This window comes from Coenobita brevimanus, chromosome 86 (assembly GCF_032717465.1).
Source record: "Coenobita brevimanus isolate Jiangsu-jjx chromosome 86, ASM3271746v2, whole genome shotgun sequence".
Lineage (NCBI taxonomy): Eukaryota > Metazoa > Arthropoda > Malacostraca > Decapoda > Coenobitidae > Coenobita > Coenobita brevimanus.
Window position 1 is genome coordinate 8,683,042 of NC_137039.1, and position 18,574 is coordinate 8,701,615.

Genomic DNA, 18,574 nt, shown 5'->3' on the forward strand with positions numbered 1-18,574 from the left:
TCCCCAAGCTAAGCGCACTCCAGGAACACCTAGAGTTCATTCTTGACTACCTGGAACACCCGGACTGCGACAGGGAGATGGGTCCCTTGGGACTTGTGGAGGAAGTGTGTGGTTTCAGGCAGCGCATCATCAGTCGTCATAATCGTCGTTCCTTGCGTCAATCAACGATTGACAGTTTTTTCAGGCCCGTGACCCCCGCTGTGCCCAGCCCTGGCTCCACTCCGTTGCTTCCCCAAGACAGGTCCTCATGCTCCGAGCCACAGCCCAGCACATTAGCCACGGTGGAGTCACCGCTCGACGTGAGTTTGCGTCTATCTTCAGAGTCGTCTGCAGTGGGTACGCCATCACCACGACCCAGCAACGCACCCCTAGGTTACCTGCCAGTGATACTCTCGGACTCTGACAGTGATTAAACAGCAAGAACTTCTCCACTAGACCACACGGGAATTTACAGTGTTGTGCAGTGAAAAAAACAGTGTGTTGTGTTAAGGATTTACAGTTGTTAATGAAAAGACAATTTTTGAACTAAATTTAATGTAAATAGACTTGTTTGTTTTTGCTTTAGAAAATGGTTAGAAGAGTGGGAAAAGTTAGTGTAGAGTGCAACACTTAGTAAGTTACAATGGAGCATAAGTTAGACAAGAGTGCACACTGTGAAGAGAACGGACTTCTGAATGCGATTGACTAAGTTCAGTGCAAGACTTCATGAACAGTGTACTGCAAGTGCTTCAAGAAATCCTTCTTACTGTCAGAGTCCGAGAGGAGACGGTTATTCATCGAGATGGCCATGGACTTGCTGTAAGTAGGCAGAATGTTTCATACTGTACTTTTTTCTATACTATACTTACCTCAAACACCTCATTTCACTCTTTAATGTCCTTTATTGATGTGAATAGGGTGTTAGGAGCTATGCATGTGCAGTAGGAAGGTGTTTTTCTGAGTTATGCTAGGTTAGGGTCCATAAGTACCAGTCCAGGACCCAGGGACTTGTAAGTAGCCTACCCAGAGTGTTGAATATTGTATGAACCTACCTCAAAAACCTCATTTTATGCTTCTTTTGCATTTATTTCAGTCTTTTATGTGCCTTATTGGTGTGATTTGGGTCTTAAATAGGTGCTATGCATGTCCAGAGGGAGTTGTATAGGTGTTTCTCTGAATTAGGGTCCATAAGTACAAGTCCATAAGCTGGGTCCCAATATCCGGACAGGACCACTATCCGGACCTGCCTATGGCTTTATTATGCCGGATATTGGAGGGATTACTGTAGGTAAATGAGGATCTTGGAAGACAAATGAAAATAGATGAACAACTCTTAGGAACATCTCATAGTAATGAAATGTTTTGGAGTTTGGGAACGGACTCTTGTGGAAGGAGAAGGCCACTGTGATAAATACGGCCCCAGGTACCTAACTAGGGGAGACTTCACGCTCCAGACTCGATCATGACATCAACCATCCAGACTGCCATTAACCCTTTCTGTGCTGGAGCCTATGTCAGGTTTTGGGTGCCCAGTGCCAAGGGTGTGGGAGGCTGAGTGACCCCCCAGTGCCGGCATTTTCAGCTTTTTTCATTTTTACGTGAGGCATTTAGTAGGAGGTGGTTGGATGTGGTATATGTGCAGGAAGTCAGGTATAGGGGAGGATCAGCCAGAATGATTGCAGGGAGGGTTTGTTATTACAAGTTGTTTTGGCAGGGTAGGACAGATGGATATGGTGGTGTGGAGACGTTGGTTGGGGAGAAATGGGTGGAATATGTCATGAATGTTATGAGAGTAAGTGATAGCAGAATAGTAAAGAAAATTTTGTTTGGTGGGATAATGGTTGCTTTTATACTGGCGTATGCTACACAGGCAGGCTTGAATGAGGTAGTGAAGGATAGATTTTGGGATGACTTAAGATGTGTAGTAAGTGGTATGGGGGCCAGTGAGATTGTAGTGTTAGGAGGGGATTTAAATGGTCATGTAGGTGAAGCAGCTCAAGGACATGAAGGAGTACAGTTGCCTCCAGTGCTGCATTGGCCACCCAGTTTTTTCACTGTGTGGGCTGTCTGAGGTGTGAACCACCCGAGTATCAGAACATGTATTGGAAGCAGAGTTGGGCAAGGCAGGCAGTGAATGGTTGGTGCTTTTATGCGGGGGTAGAGGAGGTAGAGGGTTTGAAAAACTAGTGGATGTTTGAGAAGGTGGGGAAGACAGTATGAGGTGCATTATTTATGTGAAAAGGAATTACTGGGTAATTCAGTCGTTAAAGTGTGTTACTCCTCACTGTGGTGGTTACAGTTAATAAGAAACCTTTAGAGATATAATACAGAATGTGGAATGAGGAAAGACCTAGCTTTAGCCAGGTCCCTCATGGCTGTTGCAAGAACCTAAGAACCACAGAGATGTAATCTCTTTGTCTTTTATGTAAGATCGGTGAGGTTGTATAAATATGACACATTGGAATATTACAAATTATATAATTATATTGCCATGGCCGCCATGCACTACGCAAGGCCATCCCCAACTTCCCCCTAATCCCACCTCACTGAGCGTGTCATTAGCAGTATTCTTTTTCGTTTTCGTTTTTAAAGGCTCCAACATGCTTGCATGTGTCGGCCTTGGTCACCTAATGGCGGCTTTCCATGCTGCACGATCCATTGCAGCCTCCCTGTTCAGTCCCTTAACCCTGAGGTCACACTTAATGACCTCGTCCCATGTCTTTCTCGGTCTACCCCTCATAACCCCATCCCCAATATTAACACTTCTCACGTTCCTCACCCAATTATCATCCCCCATCCTCTTCACATGTCCAAACCATCTCAATCTACCTCTTCTCATCACAACACCAATACACTCCAGTCCCATCCTACCTCTCAACTCTTCCATCGTAAACCCAGCCCCTCCAGGCCTTGGACACAGGGACGCACTGAACATCCACCTAATCATTGTCATTTCTGTACATCTAAGCCGGCGAATATCTTCCTCCTTCACTGCCCAGGTCTCACTACCATACAGCATTACACTCCTAACACATGCTGCATACAAAGACCCCTTAGCACGTAGGAAGAGTCCTCTCAATGTCAGGAGAGGCAAGAGCTCCCTGAACTTCTTCCAACCACTTCTCACCCTAGCCACAGAGCTAGCTCCAGCCCCACCTCCAGCACATAACATGTCTCTCAAATAACAAAACTCTTCCACACACTCAAGAGATTCACCAGCAAGTTCAATCCTTTCACGTCTTACAATCTCCACCTGCTCACCCCGACACGCCGTACACATAATATCAGCATTATCTCGCAGTCTACCTCTGATACCACTACATCTCTTATGCACCCATTTATCACACACACCGCACAGGATGGAATTACTTCCCACGCCCTTGTGGCAAACTGCACATGGCCACTCTCCCTCGTCTTTGACAGTACCGCCACCAACCCTAGATATCATCACTTTTGTTTTATCTGGATTTACCCTTAAACCCTTGTGCCCCATACAATCTCTCCACTTCCTAAACCTTTCTTCCGCCTCCCTTTCGTTCTCTTCAATCAACACCAAATCATCAGCATAAACAACTCCCACGGGAGTCCATTTCTAAAGTCATGTGAAAGGACTTCAAGTACCATGATAAACAACATGGGACTCAAGACTGACCCCTGATGCACACCAGCATTCACGGAAAACTCATCACTCAAATCTCCATTCACTCTTACCTGGGTGTGAGCACCCACATACATAGCCATAACCACCCTAACCAGCCACTCCTCCAAGCCAAGCTTTCTCATTGCCCACTTCACCACCTCTCTAGGGACTCTGTCAAAGGCCTTTTCCAAATCAACAAAAACAAAATACAGATCCCTTCTCCTACCAATATACTTTTCCTGAAGCTGTCGAACAGTGAATATATTATCAGTGGTCCCCCTACCTGGCATAAACCCAAACTGCATCTCATCACTATTCACTCTTTCTCTAATCAAACCTTCTAAAACTCGCTCCATTACCTTCATTATCTGATCTAAAAGCTTTATACCTCTATAATTTCTTCTTTCCAGGGCATCACCCTTCCCTTTATACACATTTACAATTACACTCTTCAGCCAATCATCTGGGACAACACTATCTATCTATCTATCTATTGCCAGACGCCTCAATCCCGTTTGGGGTGGCCACAAACAAATCGCCTCCAAGTCGCCCTGTCCCCCGCCATTTCACTGCCCTGCTCCCAACTCACACCCCCCTCTCTCATATACCTCTCCACCCCATCCCTCCATCTCATCCTCGGCCTCCCCCTCCCTCTTCCCCCATCCACCTCACTCACATACACTCTCTTCGTCAGTCTTTCACCCTCCATCCTCTCCACATGGCCAAACCACCTCAGTGTGTTCCTCATAACGCTTCCTATCACATCCACATCCACACCACAACGCTCCTTTATATCCTCATTCGTCAGCCTGTCTCTCCACGTGACTCCACAGGCTCCTCTTAAATAACTCATTTCCACTGCTCTCACTCTTGACTTGTGTCCTTCCAACAATGTCCAAGCTTCACTTCCGTACGTTAGAGTTGGTATCACAATACTGTCATGTAGTAACTTTTTCACTTCCATGCTCACTTCCCTGTTTCTTATCACTGCTTTCAAGGAACCAGCAACCATTCTTCCCTGCTGTACCCTTTCAAGCACTTCACCCTCCAAACCTCCATCCTTACTCATCACACTACCCAAATACTTAAACGTACTCACATTTTCCAATTCCTCACCATCCAACCTCACTGTACATTCACTAACTTCACCTCTCTCAAAGACCATTACTTTACTCTTCCCTACATTCACCTTTAGGTTCCGTTTCTTACACACTCTTTCAAACTCATCCACCAAACCTTGCAGCTCCCTTTCGTCTTCACTCAACAACACAGTATCATCTGCAAACAACAGTACAGGGAGTTTCCAAACACTATCCTCTCTCACCATGGCCACTCCAACATCCACTACCCTACCTTGTACCTCTTTTATTACCCCATCCATGTACAGATTGAACAACCATGGAGACATGACACATCCCTGTTTCAAACCAACTCTCAAAGAGAAAAATTCACTTAGTTCACCATCTACACGCACTGCAGCCTTCACACCATCGTACATACTCTTCACAGCATTCAACAACTTCCCATCTACTCCATATACTGTATTCTTAACACTTTCCACAATCCTTGTCTATCCACCCTGTCATATGCTTTCTCCAAATCCATGAAAGCCGCATACAACTTCTTTCCCTTCTCTAGAAACTTTTCCACTGAAGATCTAAGAATGAATATCTGATCTACACAACCTCTTCCCTTCCTAAAGCCTCCCTGTTCTTCTCCAACTAATTTCTCTGTTCTTTCTCTAACTCTGTCTATAAGTATCCTACCATACACTTTTCCTATTATGCTAAGAAGACAAATGCCCCTATGATTACCACACACTTCTTTTTCCCCCTTTCCTTTGTACAAGGGAATAATTATACCTGACTTCCAATCCTCCGGGACTCTACCTTCCTCCCAGGCCAATCTGCACATCTTCCATATCCATTCTACTACTATCTCTCCCCCATGCTTCAGCATTTCGCCACACACTCCATCAATTCCTGGGGCTTTCCCCGATTTAACAACACACTCATAAATAATCCTGTTTATCAGGTCCTGTTTATCAGGTCAGTGACTAAACTCACCCCTATATCGCCTGAGGCCTTCAGCATTTCGGCAGTCAACCCAGACACACCTGCTGCCTTCCCCACCCTCATCCTGCCTATTGCCTCACTCACAGTAGCAGTATCAATCAAAGGTCAAGGGCCAGACACTGGATCTGCTGGCTCCAAACCTTCCCTGTCCCAGTCAAACTCCTCATTCAACAACCGGTTATAATGCTCTCTCCATGCATCTTTAATATCCTCACTGTTCACCACTACCCTTCCTTCATCATTCTTCACACACCGCTCACCTATAATATCCCGATTATCCCTCTTCACCTGACCTGCCACCCTAAATATCATATTTTTCCTTTCCCCATGATTTAGGTTATCAAGTAATAGTCTCTGTGACTCAGACTTTGCCCTGTATACCTCTCTTCTAGCCCTACGCTTGGCAGCCAAATATTCCTCTTTGCTACCTCCCTTCTTCCATTCCCGGAAAAGCCTTCTTTTCTCCTTAACCTCATCCCACCACCAAGTTACTTTATGTCATGGTGGTCCTCTTGTCCAACCGCATGTTACATCAGTAACTCTCAAGAAATTGTTCTTGAGGGCTCTGTACTGTTCATTAATGCCTCTGTCTACAGCTCCCTGTTCAGCCACCACTCTCCTCAACTCGCTATAAAAGGTATGTGGTTATTAATATCCTGTAAGGATTTCAGTAATGCTGGTAGGGGTTGCAGTTACAAAACTTCATAGAATTATCTACAATAAACACTGAACATGGTGTTATGACAGATGCAATTCCCATTGTTTGAATTCGGCTAAGTGCAAGCAATGATTAACCTTCAGTGCAAGTGTGACACAATGTGTAGTCGGGCTTCTAAATTGGCCTAGTGTTAACATGTTATGGCCGCAGCTCCCAGCGTCATCCCCTCACTCTCTCCCACATAAGTATTCCTCTATAGTGTTACTACACATGTAGAGGCTCATATCAGGTGTTGGCTGATCTGTTATCTTGATAGTGGATGACAGTCATCTATGTAATGTGTCCTGCTAATGGGGTTATCTATCTATCTATCTATCTATATACCTAGGCTGCTTCCCCCAAGGAAAGGGAGGTAGCCGAGACAGGACGACACACTCCCCATTTACTCATCCATTCAAACACATTCATTCGCATTTTAGCCCCAAAGGGGAGAACGGACAGATCCTCACCGCACCACACCGCACAAGGGTCAACTGCGCAATGCAGTCAGTGACATCCGCAGCAGGGCCCGACAGCAGAACTGGTTTACCCCTGCCACATCATAACAGACCCATCCCCTTACCCGCACCTGACCTGACTAGCTGATCAGACCAAATGCGGGAGAATATCCCCTTAGGGCTGCGTCATCACTTATTCATTCACAATTTCTCTCCATTTATTTCTGTCACGCACAGCCACTCTTCCTTGCTCAACAGACATCCCTCTTGCATCCAGCGCTCTCTTCACACTGTCCATCCATCCTATTCGTGGTCTTCCTCTCAGCCTTACACCTCTCACATCAGATCTAGTTATCTTTTTCACCAATCGCTCATTATCCATTCTCTCCATATGCCCAAACCATCGTAACACCCTCTGCTCAACTCTACCAGCCATCTCCCCAACAACTCCAGTACTCCTTCGCGCTTCATCATTTCGCACCCGATCCATAAGCGTCACTCCACACATACTCCTCAGACACCTCATCTCCATTACATTCAAACTTTTCCTCACTGCTGCACCCATATTCCATGTTTCAGCCCCATATAACGCAGTCGGTACCACAACACCCTCATACAGCCTTCTCTTTACATCCATTCTAAGCGAACGACATTTAAACACTTTTTTCATTCTTCCCAGCGCCTTTCCTACTTCATTTATTCTAAACTTCATTTCTGCATGCATTCTTCCATCCAGAGCAACATGCGACCCTAGATATTTAAAACAATCTACTTCCTCAAGCAACTCACCATTCAAAACTATATTCATCCCCCTACCATCTATCAACCTCATACACTTCATCACTTTACTCTTATTCTCATTTACTTTCAATTTCCTCCTTTCACACACCCTTCCAAACTCCTCTGCCAACTGTCTCAATCTCTCCTCTGAATCAGTCACCAGTGCAGTATCACTGCAAACAGCACCTGCTTCAGATTCCACTCTCCACCATCAACATTCACCAGACTCAGACCTCCACCTAAAACTCTTGCATTCACCTCCCTTACAACACCATCCATGTAAATATTAAACAACCAAGGCGACATCACACATCCCTGTCGCAGCCCCACTCTCACGGGAAACCAGTCACTCACAGCATTTCCCACTCTTACACACGCTTTACTATTTACTTAAAAACTTTTCACGCCTTTTGGTAACCTACCATCAAGTCCATACAATCTTAAAACAGTCCACAAAGCCTCCCTATCAATTCTATCATACGCTTTTAAATCCATAAATGCCCAAAACACATCCTTGCCTTTCGCTAAATACTTTTCACACACTTGTCTCACAGCAAACACCTGATCAACGCATCCCCCCACTCTCCTAAAGCCACACTGCTCATCACCAATTACTCCCTCTGTACCCTCTCTAACTCTCATAATTAACACTCTACCATACACCTTACCTACAACACTCAACAGACTTATACCCCTAAAGCTAGTACATTCATACTTATCACCCTTGCCTTTATACAACGGGACCACACAAGCACTTGTCCAGTCAATTGGCACCATACCTTTCTCAAAGCACACATTCAACAATCTTACTAACCAGTCAACAATAGTCACTCCACCACCCTTCAGGCATTCCACAGCACACCCATCCATACCTGCAGCTTTCCCTATTTTCATCTCCTTTACTGCCTTCTCCACTTCCTCCTTCGTGATCAAAGAATCATTCAACTCTGCCCACACATTTATTCCTTGCACCCTTCCATCTGCCACAATCTCAGCCACTCTTTCCTCCTCTACATTTAACAAACTTTCAAAATACTCTGCCCATCTCTTCCTTACTGCATCCATCTCAATTAACATCCTTCCATCCTCTGCTTTTACTCGTTCTTCCTTCCCAGACTCTCCCTTTTGCACCCTTTTCACCTCCATCCAAAACATTTTCTTATTCTGTTGAAAATTCTCTGTCAGCCGCCTACCCCACCTCTCATCTGCTGCCACTTTAGCATCACGCACAGCCCTTCTCGCTCTATTTCTCTTTTCCTTATACCTTTCATATGACATCTCATCCTTCCTCTGCAGCCACACTTCATATGGACGTCTCTTCTCAGCCACAACCATACTTACTTCCTCGCACCACCATTCACTTCCTCTTCTTACACCACCACCCACACGTCTCACACCACACACCTCTTCTGCATGCCCCACCACAGCACTCTTAAACAACTGCCATTACTCCTCCACGTTGCCATTTTCCCTATCTTTCACTGCGTTCCACTCATCTTTCAATTTCTCCTGATACTCTATCTTTTTCTCTCTTTTATCCAGCTCACTCACTTTCAAAACCTCCCTGCCACACTTAACCCTCCTAGCTCTCACCCATCTCTTACCTACTCTTAACTTTCCCTCCACCAAGTAGTGGTCAGACATACCTCCACCCTCCCCTCTCAGAACTCTCACATCCAACAATCTTCATATTACATTCCTAGACACAGCCACATAGTCCATCAATGCTCTATCAACAACCCTTCCACCCTCCTGTCTCACCCATGTATACTTATAAATATCTTTCTTCTCAAACAGCATATTCCCAATCACCATCTCTCGCTCAACACACATCGCTATCATTCGTTCCCCATTTTCATTTCTTCCAGGCACACCATGCATACCAACTATGCCTTCAACTGCTACATTTCCCACTCTAGCATTCAGATCTCCCATCATTACCACATTCACATTTGCTCCAAAACTCTGCAGACACTCATCAACATCATTCCAGAAAGACTCCCTCTCTTGTTCATCCCTTTCACTACCAGGCCCATATGCACTCACAAACACCCACAACTCACGTTCAAATTTCGCTTTCACCCACATCAGTGTCGATGACACCTTCCATTCAATCACACAATTCTGTACTTCTGGACTCACTAACAAGGCCACACCTTCTCTTGCCCTTCCTCTATAAACACCTGACAATCTTCCATTCACACTTCCAAACATAGATTCCCCCTTCCCTTTCATCTTCGTTTCACTCAGAGCTAACACATCCAACTTTCTTCTCACAAACATTCTCCCAATCTCCTCCCTTTTAGCCTCAGTCGTACTACATCCATGCACATTCATAGACCCAATCTTCAGGGTACGGGGATAACTCCATCCCCCATCCCTTTCTCTGGCCTGTATCTTTTTAGGAACTAAAAAACAGAGGAGGGGGTCCCTAGTCCCCTTACGCCGCCCCTTTTAGTCGCCTTTTACGACACGCAGGGAATACGGTGGCAGTATTCTTCCTAACACAACCTGGCCGCAGAGTAGTAGTACCACCCCATAGTGCGGCCAGGTTGTTTCCCACCCGCCACAGGGGGGGGTTATGTAAATTAAATAAAAGTTGTGTACCAGTCTTTGAACCCATATCATGTTACTTCATTGAAATTTCAAATAATTGGCCAATACAAGACTCTAAGCCTTGACCAAATAAAAGAAAAAAGTCCTGCAGTACCTGTAGCACTTGCAGACAGTATATAACAATGAATAAATATTGATTTTTTTCTCTCTTTTTTTTTAATGTCAGGAAGAAGGAAACAAAGGCGACAAGCCGACAAACTGTTCCTTCCAAGAAAAAAACAAACTACAAGAGAGAGCCAAATTCAAGATCCGATCATTTCGAGATGCCTGGACGCACTGCGTTTGAAAGACTGGAGATCATAAGCTAGCATGAAAAACAGACAGAGGGAGACAGTTCCAGAGTTGGCCTGTTGCATAAATGAAGGACTGAGAGTAACAGTTAACTCTTGCATTGGAGAGTTGGACAGAAAAGGGATGAGAGTTTGTTGCTAGACGGGTGCTACTCGCCTGTCACAGAGGTGGAAGGATGCAAGCAGACAGTTCAGAGGAGCAGTGACCATTGAAGTAGCATTAGAAAAGAGATAAAGATGCAACAGTGCGGTGAAGAGGCAGATTTTGAAGGGAGCCAGTAAGAGGAGGAGAGTTAATGAGATGAAAAGCCTTTGACTCCACCCTATTGAGAAGAGCTGTATGTTAGGACCCTCCCCACACATTTAGAATTGTACTCTACACAGGGGCAGATAAAACCTGTGTATAAAGTAGACAACTGTGCGGGGGTAAAGAAGGAATGGAGTCGGTATAGCACACCTAATCTCTTGGAAGCAGATTTTACAAGAGATGTAATATGCTGTTTCCAAGATAAGTCCTGAGTGAATGAAACCCCAAGCATGTTCAAGGATGATGCAGGATTAAGTTGAATATTATTAAACATTAGTGAGTACTCCTGAGGAAGATTTTGTCGGGTTGATAGGTGTAAGAACTGAGTCTTTGATGCATAAAAAACAACAAGATTATTTTTCTCCCTGTCAGAGATACGAGCCAAGTCAGACATTAGGTTTGCCATAGCCTCATCCCTTGTTTGTTGAAGTAACTGCTGAGATGGGCGTTGCGGGAACCGAATGGAAAGGTGAAAGGTGGAGTCATCAGCGTATGACTGGATAGGGTTAGATGTACAGCTTAGATGGTCATTGATGAATAAAAGGAAGAGAGTTGGTGATAGGACAGAGCCCTGTGGAACACCACTGTTGATGGATTTAGGAGAAAAACGATGGCAGTCTACAATAGTGGTTATAAAATGACCAGAAAGGAAGCTAGAGATGAAGGCACAGATAGAAGGATAGAAACCGTAAGAGGGCAGTTTGGAAATTAAAGATTTATGCCAGACTCAGTTGAAAGCCTTTGAGATGTCAAGTACAATGGCAAAGCTTTTGCCAAATTCCCAAAAGGAGGATGACCAGGAGTCCAAAAGTAGGCGAGAAGATCGCCAGTGGAGCGTCCCTTACGAAACCCATACTGATGCTCAGAAAGAAGATTGTGATAGGAAAGATGCTTTAAAATTTTTCTGTTATGAATTGACGCAAAAACTTTTGAGACATAAGATGTTAAGGCAATTGGACGATAGTTAGAGGGTTGGGAATAGTCACCCTTCCTTGGGACTGGCTGAATGAGAGCAAAATTCCAGCAAGAAGGAAAGATACAAGTTGGTAGACAAAGGTTAAGGAGTTTACCTTGGCAGGGTGTAAGCACAGAAGCACTGTTCTTGAGGACAACAGGAGGGACTCCATCAGGCCCATATACCTTGTTAGTATTGAGGCCTGTGATGGCAAAAAATACATTAGGTGAAGAAATTTTAATGTCAGCCATGAGGAAGGCTGAGGGGGGGAAGTGATGGAGGAAGAGCACCGGAATCGTCTAAGGTGGTATTGGAGGAGAAAGGCTGAGCGAAGAGATATTCTTTATCAGTAGAAGAACTAGCTACAGAGCCATCAGAGTAGAAACGAGGAGGGAAGGATGATGAGGTAAAGTTGTTAGAAGGGTTTTTGGCAAGGTGCCAGAAGGAGCAGGAAGAATTCGAGTTGGAGAGTTGAGAGCATTTAGTACGGATGAAATTATTTTTAGCAGAGCGAAGAACAGACTTAGCACGATTCCGGGCAGAAAACATAAGCAAGATGTGATTCATGGGTGGGTTGGCTCTCGTACCTTTTATTGGCTCTCTCCTCATTGCGGACATCATTAGAACATGCGTGATTAAACCAAGGCTTTATTGCATGAGTCAAAGGATTTGAGAAGGGAATGTATGCTTCCATGTCCGAGAGAATAACCTCCGTAATGCACAAGGTGCACTTAGATGGCTCCTGGCCATGGAAGCAATAATCATTCTAGGGAAAATCAAAGAAGTACTGCCTGAGGGCCTCCCAATCTGCATCTCCAAAGTGCCACAGATGACGTTTCTTTGAAGGGTCTACAGGCCGTACCGGAGTGATAGGACAGGTTAAGGTAATAAGGTTGTGACTGGAGGAGCCCAACGGAGAGAAAAGATTAACAGTGTAAGCAGAGTGATTAGTTGTAAGGAAGAGGTCAAGTATGTTGGAGCTCTCTCCAAGGTGGTCAGAGATATGGGTAGGGTGCTGTACAAGCTGCTCTAGGTCAGAGGATAGAAAAGATGTAGGCTTGTTCACCAGGTGGATCAGTGAAAGGAGAGGAGAGCCAAAGTTGGTGGTGAACAATGAAATCTCCTAGAATGGAGATTTCAGAGAAAGGAGAAATAGAATGTGTTCCATCGTAGAAGTAAGATAGTTGAAGAATTTTTCATAGTCAATAGAATTAGGGGCTAAGTAAACAGCACAGATATGTTTAGTCAGAGAATGACAAGAAAGCCGAAGCCAGAGTGTAGAGAATTCAGAAGAATCGAGTTCAGGAACACAAGAGCAAGATAAGTCTATCTATTTATCTGGTGCTAGACACCATAATCCCATAAGGGGGGCCATTTGACTTTGAATTATTTGTTTTACGAGGCATTGCATATACACAATAGCCACCTTTGGCTTTGAAATGAGTATAGAGAAAGTAGGAGGATACAAAGGAGGGTTTGCTGTCAATTGCCTCAGACAGCTAAGTCTCAGTTAGGAAAAGAAGGTGAGGTTTAGAGGAAGAGAGTGGTGCTCAACATAGCAAAAGTTAGAGGAAAAGCCGCAAATGTTGCAGAAATGAAGAAGAAGTGAGTCAGATAGTGGTTCCAGGCAGCTCGAGTCATCACCAGGAAAGGGGCGGATGGTGGGGGACTCCGAGGCTGTTTAGAGATGCCATGATTTGTTGTTTGAATTTTGGAAAAGAAAATGTAGTGTGTACTGTGTATGTAGTTTGGTGTTGACAGAGAAATGTGTATTGGAGAGCATGCTGGCGTACTCTCTCTGTTACTAAGGCACTGAAAAAGTTCAGCACAGGGGGATGGTCAGGAACTAGTCCCGAGGGCTGATGAAATGGGAGCTCCAGCTCTCCCTGTCATCAGCTTTCCATCCACCTTGGGAGTACTGCCCTGCTCGACTGGTGCTACAGTCTACTCCTGATTTTGCTCACCTTGCAATAATCTACAGGGTATAACAAATTACATACTTGTTGTGGAAATAGTGATATAACAACATTCCTGTGCTGTGTGTGACGAGCATGTTGTGGACATACTGGAACCCTGGTTGTCCTTCACCCCCACCAAACGTGCCCCTCAACTTCCAGTTGCCGTAATGGGTTGTTGGTTGTTGGTAGTCTGAACACAGCAGACAAGTTCACATAGTAGAAGATTTCTTCCATATGAGTGTTGCACTTGTGGTGGTATGAACGTGTTGTCATAGAGTACCGTTACCATCACAGAGTAGCGTGCTACATGGCAGATTACGAAGTGTATGGTGAACAGGTGTCTCATAACTCAGTTATGTTGTAACTGTTTCTCATAGATAGAATGACTGCAGCGCCACCCAGTCACACAAGAACCGGTATTAAAAAATTTATTTATATTTATCTAACTTTCTATAGATTGATTAACTCCTTAACCGCGGGGCGTCACTTACGTGACGCTCGGGCGCAATGGATCATACCGCGGGGCGTCACTTTTGTGTTTCTGTGTTATTTTGAATTATCCTGGGCTTTCAAGTGGTGGCTTGTATCATCTATCAGTACTGCCAATGTCCAACACTAGTCAGCACTCTAAATCTCATCTGTACTCCCATCCATTGTTGACATTTTAGCGATTTTCCCCCGTTCCTGACTCCCCTCCCTACCTCCCCTCCATTACCCTGTCCTCTCACCTCCCCGGCCGTGCTGCGCTAAGCAAATCTTCCCTGGATTTTTCCACAGATTTCATCCATTGAAATAAGCCCTATGCCCTATACTTATACAAAATAATATATACCAAAAAAAAATAAGGTAAGTGATAGTGGTATACACTAGGAATTGGCTAATTATCACCTGACAACACCTCACTTGCATTCATTCGCTACATTACCATGGTAATTTCCCCTTTGAATTATGCCTTGTAATCTATTTCTGTAATAAAAATATATATCAGAAAGAAAGGGAGAAGCCTAAGTGACATTTACATTCACCCGGAACTACCTATTTCTTTATGTATTGCTGAGATTTTCTACCAATATTTTATTAGCATGTAAGTTAGCAGCTGTCAGCCCCAGTGTCATTGTCAACCCTTGCCTTCTCAGATAAGCCGCGGCATGTAGTTCCTTGTCCTCCGCTGTGGTCAAAGCATGTCGCACTTGCGCCCCGCCATTTCTGCCACTTCTGCGCCCATTGCAAAGGGCCCTGTGACCTCTACACCCAAAAAAACTCGTGAGGGAAGCAGGAAAGGACTAAGTGACTCTGCAGTGGAACGTGAACTAGCGGAATTATCAATGGTGACGATGGATAGTGATTTTGACCTTTCGGGGGATTTGTGTGATGAGCCAGGTGAGAAAATCGTGCCAGAAAGTACTAGTACGAGTGCTTCAGTGTCCAAAGGTATCCCTAGCTCCAAGGGAAAGGAACTGTTAGTGCAGCAAGGGAAGGAATTTGGGAAGGGAGTGAAAAGGCGGCGTGTTAGCCCCGGAACAATGGCCCCGCATGACCCAGCCCGCCATGAGTCCCGAGTTGATTCACCTCCCCGTTCCCCAAGCCCCACTTCACTCATTTCTTCCTCTTCTTCTGCTGAATTATCTCCGGAGTCTTCGTCGTCGGAGTCATCACCAGCATCAACAGTGAAGGCAGGCCGTAGAGGAAGAGGTAAATCCCTGACCCGTAAAAGTAGAGTTGCTAGTAGAGTAAGGGCTGCTAGTGCTGTACGGCAACCCAGGGTCAGTGCAAGTGACCTTGAACATGGTAAATCTGCCTCACAGCCACCCACCACCCTCACCCACCCTACACCGCCACGACAGGGAATCCTGGACGCCTTCGCGTGGACAGAAGGGTCCGATTTTGTCCCAGAACATCTCGATTTTGATGAGAGTTCCTCAGGAGTACAGCCTGCCTTCACTCTTGACGAGGATGCTGAGTGTGTGGACTTCCTTTTGGCCTTCCTAGATGACGAAGTCATGCAGCACATATGCAATGAGACCAACAGGTATGAATCACAACGTGCTGTAAGTGGTACAGGTGCAGCCAAGATGCTACAGTGGTCCATGGTGGGAGTGCAGGAGCTGTATGTGTTCTTTGCCCTCATGCTTCTCATGCCACACTCAAAGAAGCATGAGTTGGAAGAATACTGGTCCATGGATCCCTTACTACCCTCACCCACCTTCAATAAGTACATGGCCAGAGATTGCTTCCGGAACATCATGGGAAACCTGCACTTTGCCGACAATGATGTACCTTCCCAAACCGACCCACTCTGGAAGATCCGGGAGGTTCTGAGGAGAATGAAGGATAAGTTTATGACATTCTTCCACCCCATTCAGAAGATTGTCATTGACGAATCCATGGTTTTGTTCAGAGGACGTCTTAGGTTTGTGCAGTACATTCCATCGCTTTGGAATCAAGTTCTTTGTACTGTGTGACTGTAAGACGGGGTACATCCTTGACTTTGTCATTTATTCAGCCAGCACTGTCGATCTTGATAAAACACACCCCCTTGGCATCTCAGTCTGTGTGGTGAAAGTGCTCCTTGAAAGGTATTTTGGTGGGAATCATGTGCTGTATACAGAAAACTATTATACAGCACCGAAACTTGCCAAATACCTTTCAGAGCGCGGCATCGGCTCCTGCAGCACTGTCAAGAGTAATCGTGCCCATTTCCCTAAATTCCCAGAGGCAGGAACCTCGCAGCAAGGAGACGTGCACCTACGCAAGTCTGAGAAGATGCTGGCAATACGGTGGCATGGCAAGAGGGTTGTGCACATGCTCACCACCATACATAAGGGGGAAATGACAGACAGTGGGAAGGTCGACCGTAGGACAGGCGAACCTGTGAGGAAACCTGATGCTGTCTTAGACTACAATATTAAAATGCGGCTGTTGGACAAGTCCAACATGATGATTGGAGAGATCGACTGCCTCAGGAAGAATACTAGGTGGTACAGGAAAGTTTTTCTGCATCTCGTAGACATGACGATGCTGAACGCCTTCATCCTGTACAAGATGAAGGTCAAGCCACCCAAGTCCTTCTCCCTGAGGTTGTTCGCCAGGACTTGTGTTCAGCAGCTGCTGGAAAGATATGGTAGGGTGACAGCAGCAACTCCAAGGCGCCATCCAGTAACACTTCCCGACAGACTTGAGCAGCGGGCGTACATGGATCGGCACAGACTGGTGCAAATGCCTGCCACAGGCAAGAGGAAGGCTGCGATCCACAGGTGCCAGGTGTGTGCACATACCACCCGACGCACACCTGAGCACAAACGCACCTCTTGGCAGTGCGCTGAGTGCCAAGTTCCCCTCTGTGTTGTCTGCTTCTTTGATTACCACAGCCAGAAGCAGTTCTAAAAGTGCAAGTGGGAAAGGAAAGAAATGTGAAAATAATGTGTAAATAGCAAGTGAAAGCTTTTGTGGTGGTGTTAGTCCCCACTATCATCAGTTGTAGGTGAATTCAAGTCCGGGAGTGGTTTTCTGATTATGTATTAAGCACTGCTTTACACCTTCACCCTCACTCGCCTCAGTCCTGTTACTCACCGGTGAATGCTCAGAGGGTGTAGCCAAACACTGGATCTACTGGCTTCAAACCTTCCCTGTCCCAGTCAAACTCCTCGTTCGACAACCAGCTGTAATGCTGTCTCCATGCATCTTTAATATCCCCACTGTTCACCACTACCCTTCCTTCATCATTCTTCACACACTGTTCACTCATGATATCCCTATTTTCCCTCTTCATCTCATTTGCCACCTTAAAAAATCATATTCTTCCCTTCCCCACGATTTAGGATATCAAGTAAAAGTCTCTGTGACTCAGACTTCACCCTGTAAACCTCTTTTCTAGCCCTACGCTTGGCAGCCAAGTATTCTTTTTTGTTACCACCCTTCTTCCATTCCTGGAAAAGCCTTCTTTTCTCCTTAACTGGAGCTTCTACACCCTCATCCCACCACCAAGTCACTTTATATCTTGATGGGCCTCTTGTCCATCCACATACTGAAGCTGTAACTCTCAAGAGGTTGGTCTTGAGGGCTCTGTACTGTTCATTAACACTTTCATTCTCCTCATCTTGATATGGACGGCATCCCTTACTATTTGGCTTTTCTGTCTATCTATTGCCAGATGCCTTAATCCCTTGCAGGGTAGCCACAAACAAATCGCCTCCACGTTGCCCTGTCCCCCGCCATTTCACTACCCTGCTCCCAACTCACACACCCCTCTCTCATATACCTCTCCACTCCATCCCTTCACCTCATCCTCGGCCTCCCCCTCCCTCTCCCCCCCTCCAAATCACTCACATACACTCTCCTCGTCAGAGTCTCACCCTTCATCTTCTCCACATGGCCAAACCACCTCAGTGTGTTCATCCTAATGCTTCCTATCACATCCACATCCACACCACAATGCTCCTTTATATCCTCATTTGTCAGCCTGTCTCTCCATGTGACACCACAGGCTCCTCTTAAATAACTCATATCCACTGTTCTCACTCTTGACCTCTGTCCTTCCAACAACGTCCAAGCTTCACTTCCGTAAGTTACAGTTGGTATCACAAAACTATCAAGTAGTAACTTTTTCACATCCATGCTCACTTCCTTGTTCCTTATCACTGCTTTCAAGGAACCAGCAACCTTCCTTGTTGTACCCTTTCAAGCACTTCACCCTCCAAACTTCCATCCTTACTCATCACACTCCCCAAGTACTTAAACATACTTACATTTTCCATTTCCTCACCATCCAACCTCACTGTACATTCACTGACTTCACCTCTCTCAAAGACCATCACTTTAC